This window comes from Meles meles, chromosome 2 (assembly GCF_922984935.1).
Source record: "Meles meles chromosome 2, mMelMel3.1 paternal haplotype, whole genome shotgun sequence".
Lineage (NCBI taxonomy): Eukaryota > Metazoa > Chordata > Mammalia > Carnivora > Mustelidae > Meles > Meles meles.
The window spans coordinates 61,814,719-61,832,864 of record NC_060067.1 but is presented as its reverse complement, the minus strand read 5'-3'; positions in this window follow the sequence as shown (position 1 = coordinate 61,832,864).

The window sequence follows — 18,146 nt, the reverse complement described above, 5'->3', positions numbered from 1 at the left end:
ACAAAGTACTATGCACTGAGTGACTTATACAACAGGAATGCACTGTCTCACAGTTCTGGAGGCTAGAAGTCCCCAATTAAGATTTTGGTAAGGTTGCTTCCTTGTGAAACATGTGAGGAAGAATCTGTGTGTCTCTCTTTTAGCTTCTTTTGCTTTGTTGGCAGTCTTTGGTATTCCTTGGTGTATAGAAGTATCACTCTGACCTCTGCCTTTGTCTTCATATGGTGTTCTCCTATTTGTGTGTCTCTGCATCCAGATTCCCCCTTCTCCTTTTACGAGTCACATTGGGTTAAGACCCCATCCATTGCCCATACTGGACTAGATCTTTATTTTAACTAACTACAACTTCAAATAAAGGCACATACTGAAGAACTAGAGATTAGAACTTCAACAACAAGAACTAGAGATTAGAACTTCAACAACAAGAACTAGAGATTAGAACTTCAACAACAAGAACTAGAGATTAGAACTTCAACAATAAGAATTGGGGGAACACAAGTCAATCTATTGGATTAACTTAATGTTTTACTGTATGCATACTGCTCTGAAGAATACAGTATAACAAAGGGAACATCTTTGTTCTCAAGGAGGTTGTGTTTTGGCTAAGAAGAACACAGTTTGATATATAATTCACTAGTTTTGAACTTCTCTTTTAGTGTACAAAGTTATGGCTGTAAGTCGCCCTCAAAGTACCTCTTTGGCTGTGTTTCATAAATTTTATTCTAAAGTATTTTCTTTGTTATTCCATTATAAATATTCTCTAAGTATCTTTTTTAATGGCACATTAGCTATTTAAAAACATGGCATTGTTATTATTGATTATCAGAGATCACAATCTGTAAGATAGATTTTGATATTTGTTGACGGTTGCTTTATGACAAAGATACCTGATCACATTTTGCATTTTGCTAGTGTTTCAAGTGATTGAAAATAATGTATATCCATCAGGTATATACCGTTCTTCAGCTGTACCAATTCTCAGCTTTGGTCTCATTAGATCAAAGATATTAAATATTTTGTTACGGCACCTGGGTGACTCAGTAGGTTAAGTGTCTAACTTCTGCTCAGGTTGTGATCTCAGGGTCCTGGCATCGAACCTGAATTCTGGTTCCACCCTCAACAGGGAGTCTGGTTCTCCCTCTCTGTCTGCCCCTTCCATGGCCTGTGCATGCCATCTCTCTCTCTCTCAAATAAATAATATCTTTTTTAAAAATAAATATTTTGTTTCTTCTTTTTTACTTTTTAAAAAATTTTCCCCAAAGAAATCAATTTCTCCTAAAATGATCCCTGCCTTTCAAAATGGTCTGAAACAGTTTAATTCTCCACATGGCTGAAAGGACCACTGAAATAAACTCAATATTACATGTTAATTTTAAGAGAAATGGCTCATAACGAAGTCATGTTGACGAACCTTATGTCAATTTTATACTTTTAAAAGATGAATTTTCAGAAGACATCACAAAATAATAAATTTAACACTAGTATATCCTTCACCTTGATTGATAAAGTCTAAATATTAAAATATTTTTTCAGAATAATTTCAAAATTGCAGACACCATGTTATTTCACCCCTGAATTTCATTAACTACGCTGAGAAAATAAGTGCAATTTCATTGAATATACAGTAGGATTACCTCATAAAATACATAGTACCAAGCTAAATTCGAATTTCAGATAAACAACAAATATTTTTTTATATAACAATGCCCCAAATATTAAATGATATATAGTTATGCTAAAATACCTATGCAAAACAATGCATAGGTATTTTAGTGTAACTATAGACCATTCAATATTTGGGACATTGCTAAATGAAAAAAAAAAGTTGTTTATCTGAAATTCAAATTTAGTTTGGTACTATGTATTTTATCAGGTAATCCTACTGTAAGAGATTATGCTGAGTGAAATAAGTCAAGCAGAGAGAGTCAATTATCACATGGTTTCACTTATTTGTGGGACATAAGGAATAACACCGAGGACGTGGGGAGATGGAGAGGAGAAGGGAGTTGGGGGAAATTGGAGAGGGAGACAAACCATGAGAGACTGTGGATTCTGAGAAACAAACTGAGGGTTTTGGAGGGGAGGGTGGTGGGAGGTTGGGTGATCCTGGTGGTGGGTATTATGGAGGGCAAGTATTGCATGGAGCACTGGGTGTGGTGCATAAACAATGAATTCTGGAATACTGAAAAGAAATTTAAAAAATAAATAAAAATTAAAAAAAAAACCTATGCATTGTTTTATGAAATTCAAGTTTAACTAGATGTCCTATAGTTTACTTTGCTAAATCAAAGAACCCTAATATTCCTTGTATCCCTAATATTTCTTTGTATTCTGGTTGCCACAGTTTACAGTATCTCTTACAGATGCTTTTACCTTTCTCATTTCTGGATCAAAGCAATGTTTGCATATAGCATCATCTGAGTGTTATGTCTTTGATGTTCTTTTTTTGGCGGGGGAGAAGAGTGGGAGAGTGATAGACTCTTAAACATGCTCCATGCTCAGCACAGAGCCCAATGTGGGGCTCAATCTCACAACCCTGAGATCATGACCTAAGCTGAAATCAAGAGTCAGATGCTTAACCAGTTGAGACTCCCAGGCCCCCCTGATGTTATTTTAATGTATAAATTAATACTAGGATTTAATGTAGACATTTTGTATTGCTTTCTTTTTGTTTTATCATGACTTTTCTGAAGACCTGAGATCAATTGCCTTATAAACTATCCCACATTCTGAGTCTCTGTGATTGTTTCCTTTTGATTATATTCAAGTTAAATATTTTTAGGGTAATAATTTAGGGTAATAATTCATAGGTGACATCTTATATTTTTTATTAAATCATATCAGGATACATATGATGTTAGTTGGCTCCATTCTTACCAATCCTGATTTTAATATCTCAGCTAAGGTAAGTTTGTTTTATTATTATTTTATTATTTTATTATTGTTTTATTATTGTTTTTTTATTTTATTTGTTTTTTTGTTTTTTTATTGTTTGATCTTTCAGTTACTGAAAATTGTATTAACATTCCCCACTATTATAGTGTAGTTATCTATTCCTTTTTGTAGAAAATAATGTTTATTACTTTTATCTATATTATTAATTATATAAAAATTTTAATGTATTTGGTAATATTTGTTGTTCTAAATATTTTAACTTATTAATATATCTATTTCATCATCCCATATTTTAGTATGTGGCAGGCATCTTTTCCAATTGTTAGATTTTTTTCCAGTGATCTCTTTTAGAAAGTTAGTTTCATTATTTTGGAATTTTAATGTGAAGGTTATTTTGTCTTCCAATTAACAATAATTATCCACCATCTAGGGTTTCTTTCATCAGTCTATTTGCTCCCCCACCTTCTCATCCATCTGCCTATCTATCTATCTATCTATCTATCTATCATCATCATCATCTGTCTATCTGTTTTTATTTTGGAGATGATCACTCTTTTCTCTCTACCTATTTTAGAATCCTCTTCCTCTCTATCTTCTCTCCCTCTCTCTTCTTCTTTTACATCTTGAGATGTATTACATCCATCTCCTTCAGTGATGCACCTTAAGATATTTTTACATTATTTTGATGTTTAGTTTTGTGCATTGGATGTCTATTCAGATATCTAGTCTGCCATACATATGTAAATGAAAGTTTCTTTTGTCTAATTTTTCGTGTCCCTTTCTGTCTTTTTCTTTCTTAATAGTTTTGAACATGTACTATGCTTGTTCACATTTTATTATATTTTCTTGGATTGAGTTTTGTTCTTTCTGGACTGCTTATTTGAGTGAAGATTGACAGAAAGGAACGGGGAAACTTTCTCATCTCATAGGAAATATTCCAGGAGAGCTTTTTTAGATACAGGGTTAAAAGCATGTGAAAGAGTGTAGATCTTCATTTCTTCAAGCTGATAAAATTAATCATTCCAGGGCTTCTTATAACTTGCAGGTTATTCTCTGGCTTCATTTAAGTTCTGAACATATGGGATGTGCATTTCCCAGTTCATCTTATATTCTCATTTAGCCCCCAATTCCCTACTGCTTTATGACATCAAACAACATTCAGAAAGTTTCCAAAATGCACCTCTCCCTTTATCCCAGTTTTGTTTCAAGTAGATATTTGGTGCTGCCCCTGGGTCACTTTGCATTCTGTAAGCTCAACCTCCAGGTAGCATCAACCATCAACCTTTTTCTCTATGCCTGATGGCACATGGAAGGAAACATAGGAGTGGGTAAGAAGACTTCCTTCTCCTCAAATTTCCAGAGATTATTTGAGTTAGAGTATGAGAGGAACACTTCCTATAGATAAGGACACATGCGAATTCATCTTGATTCAATGAAGCAGAACATTCTGGTTACATGACATGAATAAAATATCTACTATATATTGAATCCTTTTTATGAGTTATTCTACTTAATTCTCAGAAAAACTCTTTAAGACAAGATAGATGTCTCTTTTGCACCACTGCAGATACCTTGGCCATTTGATTACTTGTTCCATTATGGTCACTATTTAGGAATCAAATTCTATGAGCACTTTCCATGGACCTAACCCAACTGGCCTCACCCATCACTGGTGCTACATGCCTCTTCAATGTTGTCACCAACATGTAACAAACCCCTCTTTGTATTCACACATAGGCAACCTGGAAGTTCACGTGAGTTAACACACTGTATAGTTACCTTGACCAGTAGGGAACTGGGGTGTTGGATAATCTCTGCTTTTATGGGTAATGTCTTCTAACTCTCTTCAGAGTTATTTTCTAAGGAGTTACAGTTCAATGGCTTTGTGGGGAGATGGCCCCATATACAAGCAGTCAGTTGAGCCTGACACTGAGTAGTGACCAGCTTTCCTAGTTCACTCTTTCTTTACTTCACATATATTTCCCTAATACTGCATGCCTCAGTGAACTAACTAGTATAAGCTTTTGCCTCAAATTTTGATTTCAGAGTATTCCAATCAAAGATAAATGAGAACAATGCACAGTTCAGGAATTAGGAAAAAAATGTAGTAAAGCTGAGATTTTCGTTTAGTTTAGTTTAGTGTAGCTCTAGGACTATTTCATCTTAAAATTACTGCTCTTTCCACTGTGGCAAAATCCCTATGACATTTAGAAAATTCAACTTTTCTAAGTTCTTTAAATTTGATTTTGAAATTAAAAAAAATATTTGTGCTTCTTTTTTAAAAAAAAAAAGTTTCTTAATAAAAGCATGGAACATAATAAGATTTTGAAGTTCTTTGTGTCCTCTTTATGCAGCTGGGCCAGAACAGTAGCCCCTCAAATCTTCAGGGGAGAAAGAACAATTAGGTTGTCATCATAACCTCCTAGTGTCAAAGGAAAGTTTGATCCCATTGTTAAATTCTCATGTTTTTGGTATTAACTGCTGAGCATTATGAAGTTCTGTCCTTACTGCCAGAGGCTTATTAATGTTAAATTCTTGTCAGCTTGCCTAATCATAAGCAGCTTAAATGAGGGGGGATGGAAACCCCGGTGTTCCCAAATCTGAACCAACTGTGCTATTTATTTATTTATTTTTTTTTTTTTTAAGATTTTATTTATTTATTTGACAGAGAGAGATCACAAGTAGGCAGAGAGACAGACAGAGAGAGTGAGAGGGAAGCAGGCTCCCTGCCGAGCAGAGAGCCCGATGTGGGACTCAATCCCAGGACCCTGAGATCATGACCTGAGCCGAAGGCAGCAGCTTAAACCACTGAGCCACCCAGGCGCCCCCCAACTGTGCTATTTAAAAGAGAACATGGTAATGACACTTCTCCAAGAAATAGTCTGCCCAGCAGTGATGTGATATCCTAGATAACAAGTGTAAACAATCACTGGGACTTTGATGAGCTTTCTTAAAGAAAAAAACAAATAGATAATCATAAAAAACCTTAAATAATTTTAAAAAGCAGTAGATAAAACTAGAAGAGACATCTTTTGGGGTGTTCCATTCCTAAACTAAGGCTCTCTGCCCTTGTCTGAAGTCAGCCAAAGTCCTCATATATGCTGTTCTCACTATGCTGTGCAACCACTCCAAAGTGAAGTGAAACTGTCATCAATAGATGGCACTAATTGGGACGCCTGGGTGGCTCAGTTGGTTAAGCAGCTGCCTTTGGCTCAGGTCATGATCCCAGCGTCCTGGGATCTAGTCCTACATTGGGCTCCTTGCTCAGTGGGGAGCCTGCTTCTCCCTCTGACTCTGCCTGCCACTCTGCCTGTGATCCCTCTCTCCCTCTCTCTCTCTCTCTCTCTCTCTGACAAATAAAAAATAAAATCTTTAAAAAAAAATAGATGGCACTAATTATATTTAATTTGATGTGTGTGTATTTCATTATCACACTTAATGACAATAAGAATAAACTTGTGAAATAGAGTAGCCTCCCAATTGTTAATCAAGTGATTGTTCTTCCAGCAGCTCAACTTTTGATTTGGGGCAAACAATATGCTTGTTTACTCCTCAATTTTCTTACCTGTAAAACAATGGCAGCTGGCTCACATCATATCTAGGTTGTCATCTAGTTTTTAAATGGATTTTATAACATGATTTGCAAAGTGAAGGCATATAAACGCACTCTTCAGTAACCAGTGTGCAACTGATATCCATTCAGTAGACAGTGACAAAAATTCAATTCAACTGGATTAACACAAGAATGGAGTTTTATTAGCTTGCATCACTGAGGAGGATGTGGAAGACTTCACCTCAGGCATAGGTGGGTGCATAGATTCTAAGGACTGTTGTGTTATGGTTCTGTTTCCTCATAGTTCTACCCTTTCTCCATGCTGGGCTCTTGCTCACCTGTTGCAGATTAATACACTCCACATGACAATGAAGGAGGAAAAATTCTGCCCAGCTTCACATCTTCCTGATCTCCAACATTAGAAGTTTTTAGAACTGTTAAAACAGTCCCAGGGAAGACTTGAATTGGCCTGAATTGGGAAATGTGATAGCCCATCAAACAATTACTTGGGCAGTGTGGACAATGTTTCATGATAGTCTAGACCAGAATCCATCCACTCTGAAACGATCAGTGTCCACCTGTGCAGGGTTGGGTGGGGTGGGGAGGTAGGAAACTAGTATGAAGCCATACAAAGCAATCATTAACACAGTTTAGCATAGATTTATTCCCAGATACTTCAAGTAAGTCAGCCATTTTGCTTAGTCCAATATAAGTTAATTTAGGTTGCTTACAAATAAGAAATCCAATACAGTGTCTTGAGGAAATCTTCTCCCACTCATTCGCATGAATCTCTGCTTTAAACGTTTTAAATTATTTCTAACTTCCTTGTGGGTCATACTTTTTCATCTTTGCTTGTCTTTAACTCCCTCTTCTTCCCAAAACTCTAGTATATCTATCCGGCAACCTTCTTCACCCACATTTCCAAACTCCCACCACCAAAAAGTGTTAAAACAAATAAAAACAAAACAAAGCAAAATATAACAATTACCACATCTCTGTGGTTATATTGTTTCCCCAAATCATGAAATACAGAAGTCTCTGGTTTTGTTTCCCTCAGTTCTGGAATAGGAGATTCTCTTCAAATCTCCCACAACACCCTAGGATTCTCTCTATATTGCACTTAACACACCATATAGTACATTTTCTTCCCTGACCCTACTAGATTTTTGCATAAGTAAGTGACATTTTTATTGAAAATGCAGAAATCAAACTTGAAGTATTGTTTTAATTAATTTCTTTTCAGCCTAACAGAATTCCTTGTTTATACACCACTCCCAGTGCTCCATGCCATATGTGCCCTCCATAATACCCACCACCTGACTCCCCAACCTCCCACCCCCCGCCCCTTCAAAACCCTCAGGTTGTTTTTTAGAGTCCATAGTCTCTCATGGTTCATCTCCCCCTCCAATTTCCCTCAACTCCCTCTTCTCTCCATCTCACTATGTCCTCCATGTTATTTGTTATGCTCCACAAAAAAGTGAAACCATATGATAATGGATTCTCTCTGCTTGACTTATTTCACTCAGCATAATCTCTTCCAGTCCTGTCCATGTTGCTACAAAAGTTGGGTATTCATCCTTTCTGATGGAGGCATAATACTCCATCGTGTATATGGACCACATCTTCCTTATCCATTCGTCCGTTGAAGGGCATCTTGGTTCTTTCCACAGTTTGGCGACTGTGGCCATTGCTGCTATAAACATTGGGGTACAGATGGCCCTTCTTTTCACTACATCTGTATCTTTGGGGTAAATACCCAGTAGTGCAATTGCAGGGTCATAGGGAAGCTCTATTTTTAATGTCTTAAGGAATCTCCACACTGTTCTCCAAAGTGGCTGCACCAACTTGCATTCCCACCAACAGTCAAACTTGAAGTATTTTAATAAAAAAGGAAATCAGGGTGTCTGGGTGTCTCAGTCAGTTGAACATCCAACTCTTGGTTTCTGCTCAGATCATGATCTCAGGGTTATGAGATCAAGCCCCACATCTGGGGAGCCTGCTAGAGATTCTGTCTCTCCTCCTTCTGCTTCTCCCCCTGCTCATGCCCACTCTTGTACTCTCTCTCTCAAAATAAATAATCTTAGAAAAATAAAAATAAAAATTGGAAATCATATTCAAGGGATCCAAGGAATCCCATAACTTCAAAGATCTATGTATGTCTTGTCTTCGGTGACTTTTCCGGTCTGCTTCATGCTCACCTCTTCCAGACATGCTAAAATGTATGACGGTTCTTAATGCCCAAGCCAGTCACCATGGAACTATCGTTACTAAAACGAGCTTGTCTCTCTGTCCTTGGTTCCACTTTGAAAATTCCTTGGAGATTGGGTCAGATGATCAAAAATCCACTCCTGTTCCAACAAATATGACCAGGGTGGCTTGGAACATATAGAAAAGATGGCTGTTGGGGGATTTATACAATGTATTTAAAATAGTAGCTGACAAATAATATTCAGTTTATAAATGAATTCTAAAGGGACATTATTGGATACCAGGATCTCTCAGTCAGTCGAATGTCCAACCCATGGTTTTGGCTCAGGTCATGATCTTGCAGTTGTTGGACCAAGCCCCATGTTGGGTTTCAGGCACAGCAGGGAGTCTGCTGGAAAGCATCTCTCTCCCTCTCCTTCTGTCCCTCCTCTAGCTTGCTCATGCTCTCTCTCTCTGAAATAAATAAATAAATCTTTAAAAAAATTTATATTGAAGGGAGGTTATCACACTGTTACTATCTAGAGCTTTAATAGTGAGAAAAGTTTCCCATTTCAGGCTCATCTAACAGTTCTCAGCTGTGGGAGTGGTTCCTCTCTCCTTTGGAGAATCCTTAGGAACAACAGATTTTTCCAGACATCAGCTCCTTGTACTTTTCATCTGTATATAAAAGTGTTTTTATTGTGGATATGTGGACAAAAGGCCCAATTTCAGATTAATCACACAAAGCTTTCTTATGTGTAAATAGCCTAATTATTAAACATTTTTCCTGAAGCAGTATTTTTTTTCTGATATTTTTTTCTGATTTTTTCTTCACAAAAAAAAAAAAAAAAAGGCTTTAAAAAATTAAAGGTCAACTTGGATGTAGAAACATAGCTGTAACTACAGGCCAAAAAACTGATCCTTTCCATACTATTTATTCATTAGTAGGTTATTAATAATAAGCACTTGCAACATGTTCATCTAAATTACCTTGGCCATAAAATAAAAATATACCAATTACTTTCCATTAACATTAAGATACCATGAATAAAAGACCAAGTGTATAATAATGAGAAAAGTCCCAAAATTTTGCCCTGCATTCAACTTGTTATATTTTACTTTTCTTCTTGTTGAACCCCTATGCCTCCCTTTCTCATTCATACAAATAAGGGCTTAATACTTCCCCAATGTAAGTCAAAGGAATAATGTAATAACAACATACATTTTCTTCTGTTTTAATATGTTTATAAACAGTGCCAGGTACCTCATGTTAAAAGCATTTATTTCTCATGCTCAAGCAATGGTGGTTTCAACATTTCTTTATAGGAGGAGCAGAGATGAGGAATATGGTTAGATCAAGATTTAGGGGACTTGTCTTGAAGCTCTATTTGCATATCAAGTACATTGTTATAACTTAGAGCATGACTTATACACAAAACAAATAGTGAAGTATTTTAATCATTTATTTGTGAGCTCTGCTCATAATTAATACATTGTCTTTTCCTCCCATCAACAAATAAATACACTAAGGGAATTTTCTGAATGGGCTAACGGAGATTTGAGGGCCATGGTTAAAGCCCCCAAACCTTACTTAGGACCATTATGAACCCCGTATGCCTCTATAGTTTTCTGGGATCCATTCCAACAAAAATTCCGGAAAGAGTTGCTACATTTCTGTTCCTCATTTCTTTCTCACTCCAGAACAATGATGCCTTTTCCAACTAAAGCATCTTGTTACCTTATCAGTTTCATTAAACAGATGACCTTTAAACTAGACCTTGAAGAACATGTCAATTTTATGTTAGAAAAGAATGGAGAGGACCAAACAGAGAGTGTTATTCATGAGTGTAATACATAGAATCCTGATGTCTCTGACAAGGATTGTGAACAAGGTGGATTGGGGTGTGGCATGCTAATTTGCTAACTCTATATTCATATAGATTCCATGATTAGATACTGGAAAAGGATTATACATGGTTCTGCTCTCATAATGTTCAGAGAAGATAGTGTCCCTTGGGGTACATATGTCATAGACATTGAGAGGTAGACTTATTAATTATTGTAAAGAGTCTTCAATGACAAAGGAGTGTGGGCTTGATCTTGCCATTATTAATAATAATATATTTTTTAAAGATTTTATTATTTATATGACAGAGAGACACACAGCAACAGAGGGAACACAAGCAGGGGGAGTCAGAGAAGGAGAAGGAGAAGGAGGCTTCCCATAAGCAGGGAGCCCAATGCGGGGCTCAATCCCAGCATCCTGGGATCATGACCTGAGCTGAAGGCAGACGCTTAACGACTGAGCCACCCAGGCATCCCCACTGATAATAATTTTTTTATAATAATCACAAGCTAAGCACTATTTTAAGAACTTTACATTTATTATATAAGGATACATTTGTTATCTCCATTTTACTGATGAGGAAACTGAGGCATAGTGTAATTTCTTAACTTGTCTAAAGAATCAGAGTCAAGATCAGAGCCAAGCTTTGAGCCCAGATGGTCTGGCTTTAAAGTCTATAGTCTCACTTTTTGCAATTATAAATATGAGGCTAAAGTGATTCCTCATATATATGAAAAAAATGGCTTAAAGACATTAGGAGACTTAGTGGAAATAGCGTGTATCAAAGCCTACAACAGAGTCCAAAAGATTGCTGATTCAATGCTCCTTCTGATACACATAGAGGTGGCATCAGTTTTGGGACGCACAAAAGCGCTTGGAGGATCTACTTGGCTGAATTAAAGGAAATATGTTTACACTGCAAGAGAAGACAACTCTGATTTTCTTGTACTGGTCAGACCAGCAGACTGTGTCTATTTTGTTTGTCTTGTTTTCAAAATACACCAGGCAGGGGCTTCAGTTAATGTTTTCAAAAGTAGAAATAGCTTGTTGTTTCTCCACATGAGTTCGAACTTGGGCAGAAAGGCATTGATTGATGAGGATGGCTCTGGTATTTCCATGGTCTTTTACTAAGCATGGTGTATGAGATTGTTTAGACATGAAGATGTCTTTCCACAAACTGTCTCACTAGAGCTGGTTTTACCTCCTCCAGGACTTGAGCTATGGTAAAATGTACGCAGGGATAGGGAATGACAATGACAAGGACTCGGGCTTCATTTCTCACTAAAAGGCAGCTTGAGGTGATGTCACACATAGAAATTAGATCAATTCAGTCCCATTCCCAGAATTGTTTCAATTGAACCTGACACAGAGGGACAACTGGTGATGACTCAGAGCTATTTCCAGATAGAGGTTTCTGCATTATCACATCCCACACAGTTCTAGCCTTATTCCATCCTAGTCTCTTTCCTTACTGTCCATTCAGCATGGTGTGCCCATTCCAGATAACCAGACTCCACTCATTTTAGGCCCTTTTCCTTCTCTTCCAGATCCTTAAATTCCCCCAACCCTCTAACTATATACTGGTGCAGAAGAAATAATGCTCAAAAATAAATTAGTTAATATTTGATGGGAACAAAATACCACCTTTACTAATGACAAATCATAGTTTGGAAACTATAATTCCTGTGTCTGGGCAGGTAAACTGCCTGGCATTGGCTCCTTTTTCTATCTTATTTCCATCTACTGGTATCACTAGACCCTTATATACCCTGCTCCTGGGAAAGAAAACTTTACAAGGCATAACACAAAGGAACAAAAAAGAACTTGGACTCTTCCAAAGGTGGGGGAGGGGGGAAAGTCATACCAAGTATGTAGAGTTCATTATATCCCAAATTATTCTAAGATTAATCATGAACCTCTCCATGATGTAGTGAGTAATGGAACAGAGAGAAGCTAGGAGCATTTCACTAATTGATCTCATTCCACAAGGAAGGACTCATGAGAACAGGGAAGTATTTCTTTCCCACCTTCCTCCATCTTTTTTCCTCTTAGCTTTGTATTTTTCCTGCCATGTGGGGAGGGGAGCAGAACTTTAACCAACCAGTTCTCCCCTCCTTCATACTGAGAAGACCTATTGAAGTACCCTTCAGGAGTATCTGCGAACAGCACTGATTTATCCATCATCCCACTCCTCAAAGAACCTAACATGGGTCAGAAGATCACATTGGTTAAATCAGCTCCAAGGCTGAAAATACAATCCTTGGTTGATTGTCCATTCCATATTTTTTCCCAACAACATTGCCCAACGGAGCCTGTTATGAGATGTGTTTTGAGCTTGACTGAAACATAATGATAATCCAATAACAAAATGTCAATAAAGAGATGGCCTAAATTTGAATATAAACACACTGCTACTATAACATTACCAATGAAATATTAAAATAGGGAGGTTAAATTCATTTGCAAGTTAAAGTCAATCATATCAAATTTCCACAGAATTAAGGTCCCAAATCAACTTTCCTTATGCTCGTGAGTTACAAAACTTACAAAGCTTAAAAAGTACTCCCCAATTTTGTTTTTTGTCCATTCTATCTCAATGGGCAGGATTCTTAACATGTTGGTAGAGACAGTGCTCTTTCAGCATTTGGAGGTTGGGTCTTTTCTCATTGAAAGGTATGTATTTCCTCCTCTGTGACCTTGGAATTGTATTTATTCAACACTGAGTCTCTGATGTTTCTCACTATTTTAAAGAATCCCAAGAGTTATTATGAAAAATGAGTTTTATCACAGCACTGGCATCATATCCCCAGAACTGGAAAAACAAAGTAATTCCTGCTCCTCAAAGACTTATCACAGACAAAATTATTTCTAAGGTAATCCTTTGTGTTGCCAAAGACCATGGCAGAGACTTATTACTACACTGCAGGAAGATGGCTATTTTGGTGGGTGCCTTGCTGGGAGACCAGGCAGTTTATGCCAGTTCTTCTGACAGCTAAGCCTTGGAATTTAAGCTCAGCTGAGAAACTCAGCAAGAGGTTAATTTTGGTGCTATTTACTATATCAATAAAATCTACTTATGGATACTACCTGGAAATTCATAATGGTGTTCCCCTTGCTTTCTTATGTTTGCCTAGAGCCTCATGATTCAGGCAAAAGTGCTTAATTGAATGTGGGCTCTGCAAAGTAATGTGGAATCCACCACACCTTCTCTGGAGAAGGTGTTTTTAGTGCTGCAATACTAAGGGTCTTTCTCCTTCATTTATCTCTGGAATTGTTAAGACATAGAGAATCTTACTTTTTGCAGAGTTCTCCTCCCTTATAGGTAATTAAGCAGTACAGAACCAGCTTGACACCAGATAGTGTTAAGAACTGGAGAGGTGTCTTGATGCTTGACATTATGGATAAGCCAGTGCTGGATCTAGCCCTATCATTCCTCTCCTTGGTCGTGAATTTGCATTAAAGTTGGGGGCAACCAATCTAGCTTCCTACCTAGGGCTGATGCTAATAATTAAACTTCCCTTGTGCTCTCTAATATATTCAAAATTCACTCCCCTTCAGATCAAATCCAACATACAACCTTTAGCCACGGATGCCTAAAAGTTCTGTAGTGACAAACTGTTGTCTCCAACCAAGGTCTTGCCTCAGCTCTCTTTTTACCAAAGCTTCTGAGGGAAGCCCCTATTCACCATGGTTCCTGTTCTTCATACACAAACTAAACGCAGGGAAGATAAGTTGCTGGGACTTGTATCCTGAGACAATATGCAAATTTGTTGGGATTTTGGAAGATCCCTGAACACTTTTTGGGTCATCTTTTTGTGAAAACTGTCACAAAACTGTCACAGAACTCTAGTCGCTGCCACCATAGGCTGTAGTAACCTACTAAGGCCAAAATACTGCAAATGTTCAAAGGCTCAAAGTCCTGGTCCAAGCCACACATTCATAAAGCCAACTCTACAACTGAAAAATCATGTGTTGTAAAAGGCAGGCTATAAATCACTAAGATTTAAAAAAAGAAGAAGAAGAAGAAGAAGAAGAAGAAGAAGAAGAAGAAGAAGAAGAAGAAGAAGAAAGTCAGTAGGATCTATGCTTAGGAATTCACACCAAAGCCTATAGCCATCTGTTCAAGCCATGTCAAAAGCCCAAATCATTTCACACATAATTTGTTCTACAAAATTTTATACCTTGCACATTTCTCAAGGTCCATAGCTCACATATCAGACTTAAATAAACAAGACTCCTCTTTGCTATGACCTGGGTCATAGACTAACTGAGAAAGGAATACAAATAAGAGCCAACATATTCTCTTTATTAATAATAATTTTTATTAATAATAAAAAATAGGTTGGGGGACAAGGTTTGCAGCTGTGGACAACTGGATTTATTAAGGCTAGACTCTGAAGTAGTTACATTTACTGACTCAACCACAGATCACTCTCCATGGAAGCAGACCCTGTAACTGTTAACAGCATGGAGGAGCAAGGAGGAATGTTTGAGATAGCTCCTTCTCAAGACTATGAGAAGGGGCGGGGGAGTGCCTGGGTGGCTCAGTCAGTTAAGCATCTGCCTTTGGTTTAGGTCATTTTCCCAGGGTCCTGGGATTGGGTCATGATCCCGGGATCCTGGGATTGAGCCCTACATTGGGCTCGCTGCTCAGCAGGGAGTCTTCTTCTCCTTCTTTGCACCCCTAGTTGTGCTCTCTCTTGTTATCTCTCCCCCTCTCTCTCTCTCTCTCTCAAATAAATAAATGAAAGCTTAAAAAAAAAAAGAAAAAACATACCATAAAAAGGGGAACTAAACCAACCTTCCAAGTAAATTCCTAACTAAAATTTTAGTGAGAAAAAATATTTCCCCAGCTCAAGTATAAAGGGAGTTGAAGGCAGGCATCTGAGCATATCTTCACAAGTTGTGTACTGCATTATTCCAGTGGGTATATTTAAATCAAATAGATTGTGACTGGTGTCCCTAGATTTATGCAGTGCACAAAGTGGACAACTGTATTCAGTGCACTGGTAAGGAGGTAGAAAGAAGCCAGGGCATTACATTATTTGAGCTACCTTGAAAAGGAAGGAAACATCAGGAATAGGGAAGAAATGTTTCTTGCCAACAAGAAGTACCTAAATAATTCCTGATTACAAAACTCTCACTCCTGGTTTATGGCACAAATCCTTCCTTTGTTCCTTCCCAGTTTTCTGTTCAAGATTGAAGTAGACTGTACATGATTCACTTCTACTTAGTTGACTTCCTAGTTTACTTGTGACTCATTTTTTTTTTTACATTCTTATTATCATGTGGACAATGACCTTTAGCCAAAACAACTCAATTGGGCTATTTAATTGCACTTCAACAATGTTATTTGCACCTTACTGTTGTCATGAATGAAATTCACCAATATAGAACCATTGCTTCTCATTTTTTCTGCTTCTTATGCATGTCCATTGACCTATGTTTCTCCTAAATTTGTGATCTTATCTAACAAATATCATTGACACATTTTTATTCTCCAGTAATAAATCGTCCCCAGTCTTTGCTTTTCTTTTCTTTTTTTTTTTTTTTTTTCTGACAAAGAGAGACAGCAAGAGAGGGAACACAAGCAGGGGAAGCAGGAGAGAGAGAAGCAGGCTTCCCGCCGAGCAAGGAGCCGGAGGCAGGGCTCAATCCCTGGGATCATGACCTGAGCCAAAGGTAGACGCCTAACAACTGACCCCCCCCCCCAGGTGCCCCTCCAGTCTTTGTCTTGGTGACAACTATAGGCATTATATATATATACTGTCTAAATTCATCAATAAGTGCCTTAATGGGAGTAACATTTTCTATTTGTTTAGTTCTAATTTTATCCTGCATATTAATGCATAATATTATAATTTTAAACAAAGCTTTGCAAGTTGTGATTATTAGCCCTCTTTTAAAATGAAGAAAAACTGCCTCAGAGAAAATAAGGCACTTGAGTTCATCCAGCTGGCAGGCACTGCGGAGCTGCAGCACATTTTCCTTCCACCTGACAGTGCTGCCTTCACATGTCTATAGAATGTTAGAGGAATTACAGGGTCCTAGTCCACCAATTGTTGCTTTATAGAAGGGAACTTGAAGCCAGTTATATGAAGATCACACATGTGCTTAACATGTAACATTCAACTTACAAACTATGTAACACAGCAACTTTCTACTGAATACATGGAAATATAGAAAGCCAGACCCCCCTCTGTGATCCCTCGTTGCAACTACCAGAACTTAGCAGACAATGCCTTAAGCAAAGTTCTTATTTAGCATTATTCATTAAAATTGTCACTAAACTTACTGTGATAATCATTTCACAATATATGTAAGCCAAATCATTATGAAGTGTACCTTAGATTTATATATAAATCTCACAATTGCTCTATGTAAATCACATCTCAAAACTGGGGTAATTATATATATATATATTTTAAAGTTCTCATGTGTCCATTTATATATCACAACCTTGATCTCCTGATTATGTATCAGCAGTCTATACTAGGTCCACCAGTGAATGGGCTAAAGGGCTCAGAATCAGTTTAGCCCTAGCATGATGAAAATACATTACATTTATGAATTTACCAGGACAGGTAAGACAATAGATACACTTCCAAGACACACTGGTTGCACACAGGAAAACATTCATTGTTTGATTGGAGATTATGCGGCTGGGCTCTCAGAGAAACCTGGAAGGGAAATCTTCATCTCAATTGGGTTTACAAGATTTAGGTCCTTTCCAGGTGGGAGAATGAAATGAGCTGGAGATTCTAGGATTAAGAAACACACTATGTAGGGGCGCCTGGGTGGCTCAGTGGATTAAGCCGCTGCCTTCGGCTCAGGTCATGATCTCGGGGTCCCCAGATCCAGCCCCGCATCGGGCTCTCTGCTCTGCAGGGAGCCTGCTTCCTCCTCTCTCTCTGCCTGCCTCCTCCTCTCTCTCTGCCTGCCTCTCTGCCTACTTGTGATCTCTCTCTCTCTGTCAAATAAATAAATAAAATCTTTAAAAAAAAAAGAAACACACTATGTAAAGGCAAAACACATGGTGTCTTTGAGGAAGAATTGATCATTTTTTGTTGGAGAATAAAGCATGAGGGGGGAAGTGGATGGTTATGAAGTATAGAGGTAAGGAGACATCAACTTATTACACACATTGAAGAGGTAATTAGAACTCTTGCAGGTTGCAAGCAGGAAAAATTCTTGATAGTACACACTTCCCATTTGTTGTTTTTGTGTACAGTATTTCTGACAATATAAATTTTAATATCTTAAGCAAACTTAAAATTAAAATAAAGATAAATAACATTTTATTAAGTACATACTAAGTACCATGACCTGTGCCCAGGACTTTCCATGCACTCTCTCTTACTTGTTAAAGCGAGGCTACAAGGGAGAGCCTAGTGTCATCCACATAACATGGAGGAGTTAACCTATATCCCACAGAAGTTGAAGACCTCCACTGAGCTTGCGTAGTTAATAAATGGTAGGGTTAAGCTTCAAACTGCAGGCCTCCCTCTCCAAAACCCAGGACTCAACCACTGCACTTCACCTTCATTTGTAAATTCTGGTTTCCCTTACCATATCTGAAAGCAAGAAGTTTTACACCAAAGGAGGAGGGGAAGAAAGACATTTGTAATTGGAGGAGTCAGCTAGGCAAGAAGCAGGTGCAGAATT